Below are 10,569 nucleotides of genomic sequence, written 5' to 3'. Positions count from 1 at the left end.
GGGTTTCAACACAACAAACACTCTTTCAAGGTGGAAAACACTATTTCAAGCTAACAAACACTATTTCAAGGTGGCAAACACTTTTGGAAGCTAGCAAACACCAAATTCAATCATTGGATACACGATTTGAAGACGTTTTGAATATTCCTTGTATAGAAAAGGTTAGTGCAATCTATTTTAAATATTGTTTGTTGATATAGTGAATTCATTGAAATTTGTATGTTTCAATGAAATGTTATTTCAAAATGGTTAGAAATTTGACAAGTCGTTTTATATATATATATTGTGTATTCATTCGAATAATTATAATTTTTATATGTATTTGAATAATTTGTAATTTACACATTTTAAGTAATTCAAATGTTTGAATAATTTGACATGTAGAAATCATCATCATGCCAAGGAAGAAACCAAAAAATCAAACAAATGAAGATAGGGAGAGAGATTTGGCAATTAAAAGAGATAAAATAAAATTACTACGTGAGCAAAGAAAATTGCAAAGCATTAATGAAGAATTGACTTTCGAAGAGGATCAAGAACCACCAGTACCAAGAAACAAAGAGGAAGAATTGGAAAGAAAAAGAGAACGAATGAGACTGTTACGCTCAAGAAGACAATTGAATTGTGAAGCTACACCATCTTCTAATGTTGGAGTTATATCGTCCACTACAACATCTTCCAATGTTGAAGTCATATCGTCCTCTCGTGTTGAAGAGACACCGATTTGTAGATCCGATGATATACACACTCCATCATGTCATGTTGAAGGCACAACATCAACACATCAAGTAGGTGATATTCCATCTTTTGCATCTTATTACAAAGACACATCATCTTTAGTTCAAGGTACACAATACACTCAACCTTATGTTGATGTTCAAAATGTTGAGAGAATTGAAGAGATTATAACACCTTCTAGAATTCATTTTAGAAGACCAAAATATTTGATTGATATTGATAGTAACATTTTGAAATCAATGCCTGACAAGATTAGCAAGCGTACTTGTCAAAGAAAAGTTAATCGTATGTGGAGATTATTTTTTGATGAATTAAATATTACAGGTCAATGCCAATTATTTGTTGAAATGATGAGAAATTTAAAATTTAGGCCTATCATGAAGATTCTTTGGCTAAGAACGATGGATGATTCAAATGAAAAAAACATTGTAAAGAATCTAATGAATGCTTATGAAAAAGTGGGTTCTAAATCACGCACCAAATATAGTAATATCGCAAGACAAGTACTTACATCGACAATAGTAAGTAGCCAAATGAAGAAAGCTCGACTCATGAGAAAGACAAGCAAAACATTAAAAATTGGTAGAGGTACTCTATGGAGAGCCATGCTAAGGCGTGAGAGATTGGAAGATCCAACAAAAAATGAGTTATGGACATTTAGCAGTAGACTACCGCAAAAGGATAAAGAAATTAGTGAAGCCTTGAAATCATTGATCGAATATTTTTGGAAAAATAACACACGTGTTTCCCCTAATCAAAGAGATGTTGTAAGAAGGAGGATTGGTAGCCAAAATTGTGAGCCACATGCGAAACATTTTTTGGACACAACTCAGAGACAATTTTTTGCAAAATTTATTGATATGTATCCTCAAATTCAAATAAGTCAAAGATTTTTTGAGATGGGTAAACCTTTTTATGTGAAGATAAAGCACACACGCACAACTTGTTGTTGTAGGATACATATTGAATTTTCTAACCATTTTGATGTTTTTAGGCATATATGCGTAATTTTGAATTCTCAGTTTGTTTTGTAGGATTGTGACATAAATGAGCCACCAAGATCTTCAAGGCAATTCATATCCAACATTTTATGTGAAATAAGGGACGGCCAACAATTTTACAAGACATCATGCTTGGATGGTACGTGCTTATTTTGTGGTTCTTTGCAACTTTTATCAACTTGTCAACATATGGATAGTACACATGCAATTGGAAATGAAATAGTAGATTACGAAAAATTTAAGACAATGACATATGCTCTAAAAGATGGGAAACATGGTAAAAGATGTGATTTAGTCATTGAAAAGATTCCAGTGTATGAGTTCATGAAGATTTTTCGTGAAAACATTATTTACGAGTATGCAAGGCATACCCATAGAGCTCGATGGATGGATTTGCAATTCAAGTTGTGCAAGGATACGTTTCCACTAGATACCATTGTTTCGGTTGTAGATTTCGCAAAGAACTACACACTACAACCACAAAATGAGGTGCAAGAAAAGTCTTATACTTCTCAATAGGTTTCCATATTTGTTCACATAACATTCATGCATTCACCTACAAGTACAGAGGATGACAAGAAGATTTTGAGGGAGTACCATTTTTACATCAGCGATGATCGATCACATTCTATGGAGTTCGTACATGGTTGTTTTCAACTATTTTATGAAGATTTGGCTAACAGGGGCATCACATATTGTCAGCACATTATTTGATTAGACAATTGTGCATCTCAATTCAAGAATGCATGGATGTTCTATTGGTTGAGCAGGATGCACAAGTTGTGTAGAATTCAATACATGTGGAATTTCACAGAGGTTGGTCATGGAAAGGGAGAGCACGATGGTGTAGGCGCATGCATCAAAAGAGCCTTAGCTCATGAAGAACTAAAGTACAAAGATGGAGCAATATTGATAGATGCAAAATCCATCGTCCAGTGGTGTAATGCTACAATGGGTCCAGGTAAGGAAGGTGAGTCTACAGTTCATAGATTTTTTTGGTTGATAGATAATACTAAAATTGCACCATATTAGGATTGTTGCACACTAACAGGATCCAGTGAGTTGCACTCTTTTAGAAGCTCTGATGCAGGTTCATGGAGTATCCACACACGAAAAATGGCATGCTATTGTCCATCATGTGCAGAGAAAAATTGGGATGACTGTGAGTCGACTGAATGGGTGGACAAATGGGATATATGGGTTTTGGACCCAATTGACACCTATCGTCCCCCACAAGCACTGAAAATGGTACAAATGGAATTGTCTATTGGCTTTGACCACTTGTCTGATCTAGTGCAACCTGGTAATATATATATTTATATATCTTTGTAATTTCAATATGTAACTTTATAACTTTTACACAAGTATTTTCTAAATTAATGACCGCATTTTGTACATTTGTCACTGTAGGCCATGTTTTTGCTGTTATTGCACCTGAAGACAATGAAGAAGGGACAGATTATTATTTGTTTCGTTGTGTTCAAGACAAACAAAAATTGGATCACTCGATTATAGATGGTGAAGGTTTAGAGTACCATGTTGGTGCGGTGGTTGTAACCAGCACATGGCTTAGAAGATATTCTATGAAGAACCCTAACTTGTGGTTATTCGAGGATTGGAAAATAGAGAGGAAGATTCTTCATTATTCAAATCTTGTTGTCGCATCAAATGTCCACTTGATAAAATATGGTGGAAAACCACATAATAAGAATCTTTGGAAAGTTCGCGAGTCAGACCACGAGGCAATACTTGAGATATTAAAATGTCGAGCAGATCCAGTTGGCTCATTAGATTGAATACAGAGAGAGGGAGAGAGAGAAAGAGTGATCAACTGGATCCAAATACATTGTTGCAACCTCTTCCCCAAGACTGTCCACATGACTAAGGTGGACTGTATTGTTATGATGTGTAAGTGACGAGATTTAGTTTAAATCATAGATTTTATGTTTTGATTTGTTTAGAATCTAGATTTTATGTTTAGATGTCTCCAATTTTTTTAAAGCTAGAACAATATTTTTCATATTTTCTTATTGTGATGATATTTTTCTTTCATTGCATGTTCTCTTGGATGACAGGAGGGAGAGAAGAAAAATAAGTAGATTTCTAAACAGCCAGCCACCCTTCTTCATGTAATTTATTCATTTAAGGTAAAAGTCCCATTTCCTTTGTTTGGCTTTTGTATTTGGTTATTTAAAGTCATTATTCTAGTTGGACCTTCATATGTTTGAATTTGGGATTGTTTAGTGTCTATTTGTTATGATTATACTGAATTATTAATTCTATGATGTTTCTATTATTTAATTATTTAAAATAAATTAAAACTTTTTGTATAAAATTATTATTATTTATTTCTATCTATTTGTTATGATTATTTCTATTATTTAGAATAAATTAATTCTATAATATCTCTATGCTGAACTATTTATATTTCTAAACTTTACATATTTTAAATTAGATATCTCTCGACTTAATTTACCAAAAAAATTAATTAAAATTTTAGGTATGCTAGTAGTACACCATGACCAACAATCAAACTATTATAACAATACAAATACATTTAAATAGTAATGTAAGAATGGTTTAGTTCACATAAAAAATAAGTCTATCTTAGATATTCTAAATACATCACAAAACTTTATCGCTTCAAAAAAATTGGAATTTCTCCCATCTACTTGAGTTCCCATCAATTGTCCATAAAACTAGGAAAGGAAATAGGTGCTATGCTCCCAATCCCAACATCCTCCTATCCACTACTAGGAGATGTGTGTAATGTAGGATTCAGCTCCATCAACTTAGTCATTTTTTTCACTAGTTGATTGGGACTCTCACTATTTGTTGCCAACTATGGTGACAATGCTTGGGGTTACACTTATTAAGTAAGAATATTTCCTAATCTAGGGATTAGAGCATTGAACATATCAGAATGTGATTTATGCTATGGGAGAAGAGGTATGTTGGGCATTAGCCTCAAATATTTCTTCATGTAAAGGTATATCAGAATATTTCCTTCATGTAAAGTGCATTAGCCTCAAATAACTTCTTAGTCTCTCTTGTTCCTTAGAATTTTGTATCCTTTTCTTTGGTAGCTATAGGAATCTACTGGGTAAACCACTATGTTGTTTTCTCTCTAGTGGCATGTAACGTATAAAATCAACATCTCCATCATAGTCATTTTGGGCTTGGGTATCAAAAAATTGTTAACTATTTATTTCATCATGGTTACCACCATTTGCAAAGCATTAGATGACGTCCTTGGGGTCAACATGTGGTGGGGATGGAATTAAAAGGGAAACATTTTCATCCCCACAAGTATTTGGTTACCCAAGGTTTGTGACAACCTCCTACAACCAATTTGGTTGTGAATCTTGCATTAGCAAGCTTAATCTAATATCAATGTTTGTTGTATGCTCAAGGTTTTATCTCCTATAATAGTCCACTGGCTGGTTTAGGTTTTTTGGTTGGGTATTTTTAGGTGCAATTGTACCTAGTCCCTTCATATTTTGTCCATAACTCCTCAAAAAAGTGTTAATTGGTTCATCTAATAAGCCATTGATTTTTAGGAAGGATTCAATAGTGATTTCCTCCCCCTCGCTTTACAACTCATCAATATTTGCATCATCTACAATAGTTGTTTCTTCTGATCCACTACTTGTTGGTTGTGGTTTAGATCCCTATTTTCCATCCTCATCAACAATGAAGCACTTTCTTGGGCCTATATCATTCACTAAAACCTCCCTATTCAAAGACCATATCCCTATCCTATGGAAACCACTCATTATATTATCAGGTGTAAGTGCCAAATTGGAGGCTTTGCTAGATAACATTCCTAACTCCTCATGACCAATATTGATTTGAGGGTTCCTAGCCAATCACACATTCCAAATATGTTTTAAGTAAGATTTTAATGGTGAGAAAAAACTAACATCCAATGATTGACACCTATAGATGGTATACGCTACAAGTGACACACAATCTATGCCCAACTTCTTTGCTTTATCAATTATTTTCCATATCATATGGATTCCATGATCATCAAATACTAGAAGACACCTTTTTGAGAGAAACACCCCACATGGAATTTTTCTTACAAAGTGGTCTAGCCAATTCAAGAATAATTATTTCATCATCCATCCATGTACTTGGACTGCCATGCAGGCCTTGAGATCATAATTGAAAATGTAGTTTTTTATATGTCTCTTAGCCTTGAACAAATAAAAATTGGAATTCTCTAACCAACAGTAACGTAAGGAGACCCACCCTGCTAGTTTAGGCCACTATGCCCAAACTAACCAATGACTTCTTCTGATCCTATAGGGTTTCTTCCTAACCATATTCCCAAGAGGATATCTCCCAACTATCCCCTTCCCTAGGATCTATGCACACCAATTGACTATGTCAACTTCAATCACCCCAATATTCAAATGAAGGCATTTTCTCTCTACTAGGAAAAATTGGGCACAAACCCCAATGCAATATCTAGGGTTATTATATGGTCCTCAACTTGATATTTCCAAACTCTCCTAATCATCACAAGACTCCACTCACCAACCCAAATCATAGATGTCCTTTTCTTTCTTACTTGACCTACTAGGTCTAGAGCCTCAATTAGGCCAAAATTTTCAAACTCAAGGTGCTCTTGCACCATTCTCCCCATGTGACAAAGAACTCATGGTGGATAAATTTGAAGGAATTTCATAGGAATACCTTTCTTTCCAAAATCACTCTCATCTATCCATGTTACTTCAGATTCTAGTTGATCCTTCCATTTGATAAGATGCTCCATATAGGTGCCATGACAAGTCTTCTTCTTGATTCTTGAATCCATAACCTTTTCAGCTTTTGGCTAAGATTATAATGGGATAGTGACTTCTTCAACCTTTAATTTTGTTTGTACTTCTATGAATGTAGGCCCTTTATATTGAACTTAGTCCTTGACATTAAAGATAAGGTAAATTTCCAAGTTTGGTGGGAGTTCTATTTTGTCAGCATTAGAACCATAATTTGCAAGTACCTTCCAAGGTCCTATCCTATGCATTTGTAGCTTGGTTGGAACACCCTATGCAAGGACCAAAACTTGTCCTTGGCATCATATCATGGCCTCAACACCTTGGATCATCTCAAAAAATCTCATCTAACATGTTCCAACTCCTTGCACACTCTCAGCAACTCATCTCTTACACTTTCTCAATTTTGCCTCTTCTAGGCTTGTTCCAACTAGCCCTTGCCAGTCACTAATTTGTTGTTTTCTCCAAAATTTTCCACAAAACTTCCTAAACTATTGGGTGATTAAAATACCCTTTTCCTCACTCTAAAATATACTCCAAACCCAACTACACTTGTTTTGTAAAATATCACTCAAAACTTGCTATTTCAGTTTGCCAACTAGGCCTAGTTTGAGGCCATTTACAAAGCAACTCACAATCCCTTGAATTTTGGAACTCCCATGACCCAAAAAAGTATTAATACATGACTCAAATGCAAGTATTCTTCTATTTTTTTGGTCTCATGATCAACTTTACAATGGTTTTTACAAAACCCTCCTTTCTAGCCCCTTTACCCTAGGGCTTTCTAGAACTCTTACTTTGCAACATCTCTAGAACCTCAAAATGGTTCAAACACCTTCACTTTGGTTATCTTAGATGACTTCAAACATAAAATGCAACTCTTGTTTGGATAAAACACTAAATCCACCTTGGGAGCAATCACATACCCCTTTTTATGCACTCAAATTTTAGGGAAAACTATGCAAATACTTCTTAAATGGTTTCAACACTTGACTTTTCAGATGGAAATGGTTATTATAGACTCAAACCAACAAGAAAAATCCCAAACTTGAGGTTTCTCAACACTCAACAATCAAATTTCAAAACTGTTACCAACACTTACTACTAGGACAATTTCTAGTTTTAACGGTCAAACTCCCAAACCATACAAAGGACCCCCTGCTGTTTTTGCATTTTTAAACACTCTTTTTGGAGACCTACAATAACCTCTCTCACTTTTTGGAGATCACACTCCATTTTCATTTTACGATGCCATCTCGGGTGATGCTGAAACTTGCAATGTCAGCTAGTACAAAGTTGCCAACTGCCAAATCTCTCTCACCTTTCCTCGTGGGATCAAACTACCTACTCTATTAGCTCCGCGTGGCTGGGTAAACCCTATCCCTAACCTCTTCCTATCCCCTTCAGTGCTTGAACATTCTCAAGCACGCCAATCTAGAATGTCCCCAAGGGTCACTAAATGCCATAGGGCTGCGATCTTTGACGAGGCATATCTCAGAGCTCGTGTGAGGTATGGATGCAATTCTAGTTCCTACAAGACTATGTTGCAGAGAACTACAATAACCTCTCTCACTTTTTGGAGATCACACTCCATTTTTTTTTACAACGCCATCTCGAGTGATGCTGAAACTTGCAGTGTGGGCCAGTACAAAGTTGCCAATTGCCAAATCTCTCTCACCTTTCGTCGTGGGATCGAAGTATCTGCTCCGTTAGCTCCAAGTGGCTGGGTAAACCCTATCCACAACTTCATCCTATCCCCTTTAGTGCTCAAACATTCTCAGGCACGCCAATCCAAAATGTCCCTAAGGGTCACTAAATGCCATAGGGCTGCAATCTTTGACGGGGCATATCTCAGAGCTCGTATGAGGTATGGATGCGATTCTAGTTCCTACAGGACCATGTTGCAGAGACCTACAATAAACGCTCTCACTTTTTGGAGATCACATTCTATTTTCATTTTACAATGCCATCTCGGGTGATGCTGAAACTTGTAGTGTTGGCCAGTACAAAGTTGCCAACTACCAAATCTCTCTCATCTTTCGTCGTGGGATCAAACTGCCTACTCCATTAGCTCTGGATGGCTGGATAAACCCTATCCCCAACCTTTTCTTTTCCCCTTCAATGTTTGAACGTTCTCAGGCACGCCAAACCCGAATGTCCCTAAGGGTCACTAAATGCCATAGGGCTGCGATCTTTGATGGGGCATATCTCGGAGCTTGTATGAGATATGGATGAGATTCCAATTCCTACAAGACCATGTTGTAGAGACCTACAATAACCTCTCTCACTTTTTGGAGATCACATTCCATTTTCATTCTACAATGCCATCTCAAGTGATGCTAAAACTTGTAGTGTTGGCCAGTACAAAGTTGCCAACTGCCAAATCTCTCTCATCTTTCATTGTGGATCAAACTGTCTGCTCCATTAGCTCCGGGTGGCCAGGTAAACCCTATCTCCAACCTCTTCCTATCCCCTTCAGTGCTCGAACGTTTTCAGGCATGCTGAACCAGAATGTCCCTAAGGGTCACTAAATGCCATAAGGCTGCGATCTTTGATGGGGCATATCTCGGATCTCATGAGAGGTATGGATGTGATTCTAGTTCCTATAGGACCATGTTGTAGAGACCTACAATAACCTCTCTTTCTTTTTGGAGATCAGATTTTTTTTTCATTTTACAATGCCATCTCGGGTGATGCTGAAACTTGTAGTGTTGGCTAGTACAAAGTTGCCAACTGCCAAATCTCTCTCATCTTTCATCGTGGGATCAAACTGTCTACTCCATTAGCTCCGGGTGGTTGGGTAAACCCTATCCCCAACCTGGTCTTGTCCCCTTCAGTGCTCGAACGTTCTCAGGCACGCTGAACCAGAATGTCCCTAAGGGTCACTAAATGCCACAGGGCTGCGATCTTTGACGGGGCATATCTAGGAGCTTGTGCAAGATATGGATGAGATTCCAATTCCTACATGACTATGTTGTAGAGACCTACAATAACCTCTCTCGCTTTTTAGAGATCACATTCCATTTTCATTCTACAATGCCATCTCGGGTGATGCTGAAACTTGTAGTGTTGGCCAGTACAAAGTTGCCAACTGCCAAATCTCTCTCATCTCCATCGTGGGATCAAACTATCTGCTCCATTAGCTCCGGGTGTCCGGGTAAACCCTATCCCCAACCTCTTCATATCCCCTTCAGTGCTCGAATGTTCTTAGGCACGCTGAACCAGAATGTCCCTAAGGGTCACTAAATGCCATAGGACTGCGATCTTTGATGGGGCATATCTATGGGCTGTCAATACTTCGACTATACTTTAATTCAACGATTATCAATATGTGAAAAAATGGAACTCGTTGTATTTTGAAGTACTGAGAAGATGGCCTTGCCCTTCCCTAGGAGTTTCAGAAATGGGAGAGATTAGGTAAGAGAGTGAAAATGTTACTATCACTTCAACGCACATGACGCAATTGGAAATGCAAATTTTGATGGTAATCATTTTGTGATAAGGGAGAGACTAGGGATGATCATTGTTACTATCTCTTTAGTAGTGGAATTTTGTTTTCTCTTGAATTTGGTGGTGGGGGATCAATGGTAAGTCTCCTTGGATATTCCTTCTTATGATGTTAGTGACAAGTGTTGCTCTTTGAAAACACTTATACAATCTTTTTTAAATTATTAGATAAAAACAGAGAATTGTAAGTATTAAACATGATTAGCCTTTAGTTCCTAGAAGATCTTTATTTCCCCATCAATGCATTTAGAAAGTTAAGTTTTAAGAAGATCATAAATAGAAAAAATTAGAGAAGTGATTTAAACATTTATATTGATTGGAAATACGTGAGTCTTGAGTTTCCTCTACCTTTTAAAGAATGTTCCTTAGCTAGTAGACCTAATTCCACATTCCATAAGACTGTCATTGCGCTAAAGATTTAGGAAACCAACTGCTCTAAGATAAATCTTCCCGGTCAATAATAATCTAGCCTATTGAGGAACATAATACTTCTCAATTAAACTTGTGTTAATTCAATATTAATTTTGTAATTAACTACA

General features: G+C 36.6%; 1 long non-coding RNA gene across 1 annotated transcript; it reads left to right on the top strand.

Moving 5' to 3' along the window:
• Positions 1 to 3,406: 3,406 nt before the first annotated feature.
• On the top strand, positions 3,407 to 3,960 carry LOC149561897 (uncharacterized). Its single transcript, XR_016363474.1, has 2 exons — positions 3,407 to 3,625; positions 3,815 to 3,960. It is a non-coding gene; the product is annotated as an uncharacterized LOC149561897 (long non-coding RNA).
• Positions 3,961 to 10,569: the final 6,609 nt, after the last annotated feature.

Source organism: Cupressus sempervirens, chromosome 4 (genome assembly GCF_028749045.1).
Source record: "Cupressus sempervirens isolate cs-2001-9-10 chromosome 4, ASM2874904v1, whole genome shotgun sequence".
Classification (NCBI taxonomy): domain Eukaryota; kingdom Viridiplantae; phylum Streptophyta; class Pinopsida; order Cupressales; family Cupressaceae; genus Cupressus; species Cupressus sempervirens.
Note: the sequence above shows the minus strand (reverse complement) of the source record. Positions and strands in the feature narration are given on the sequence as shown.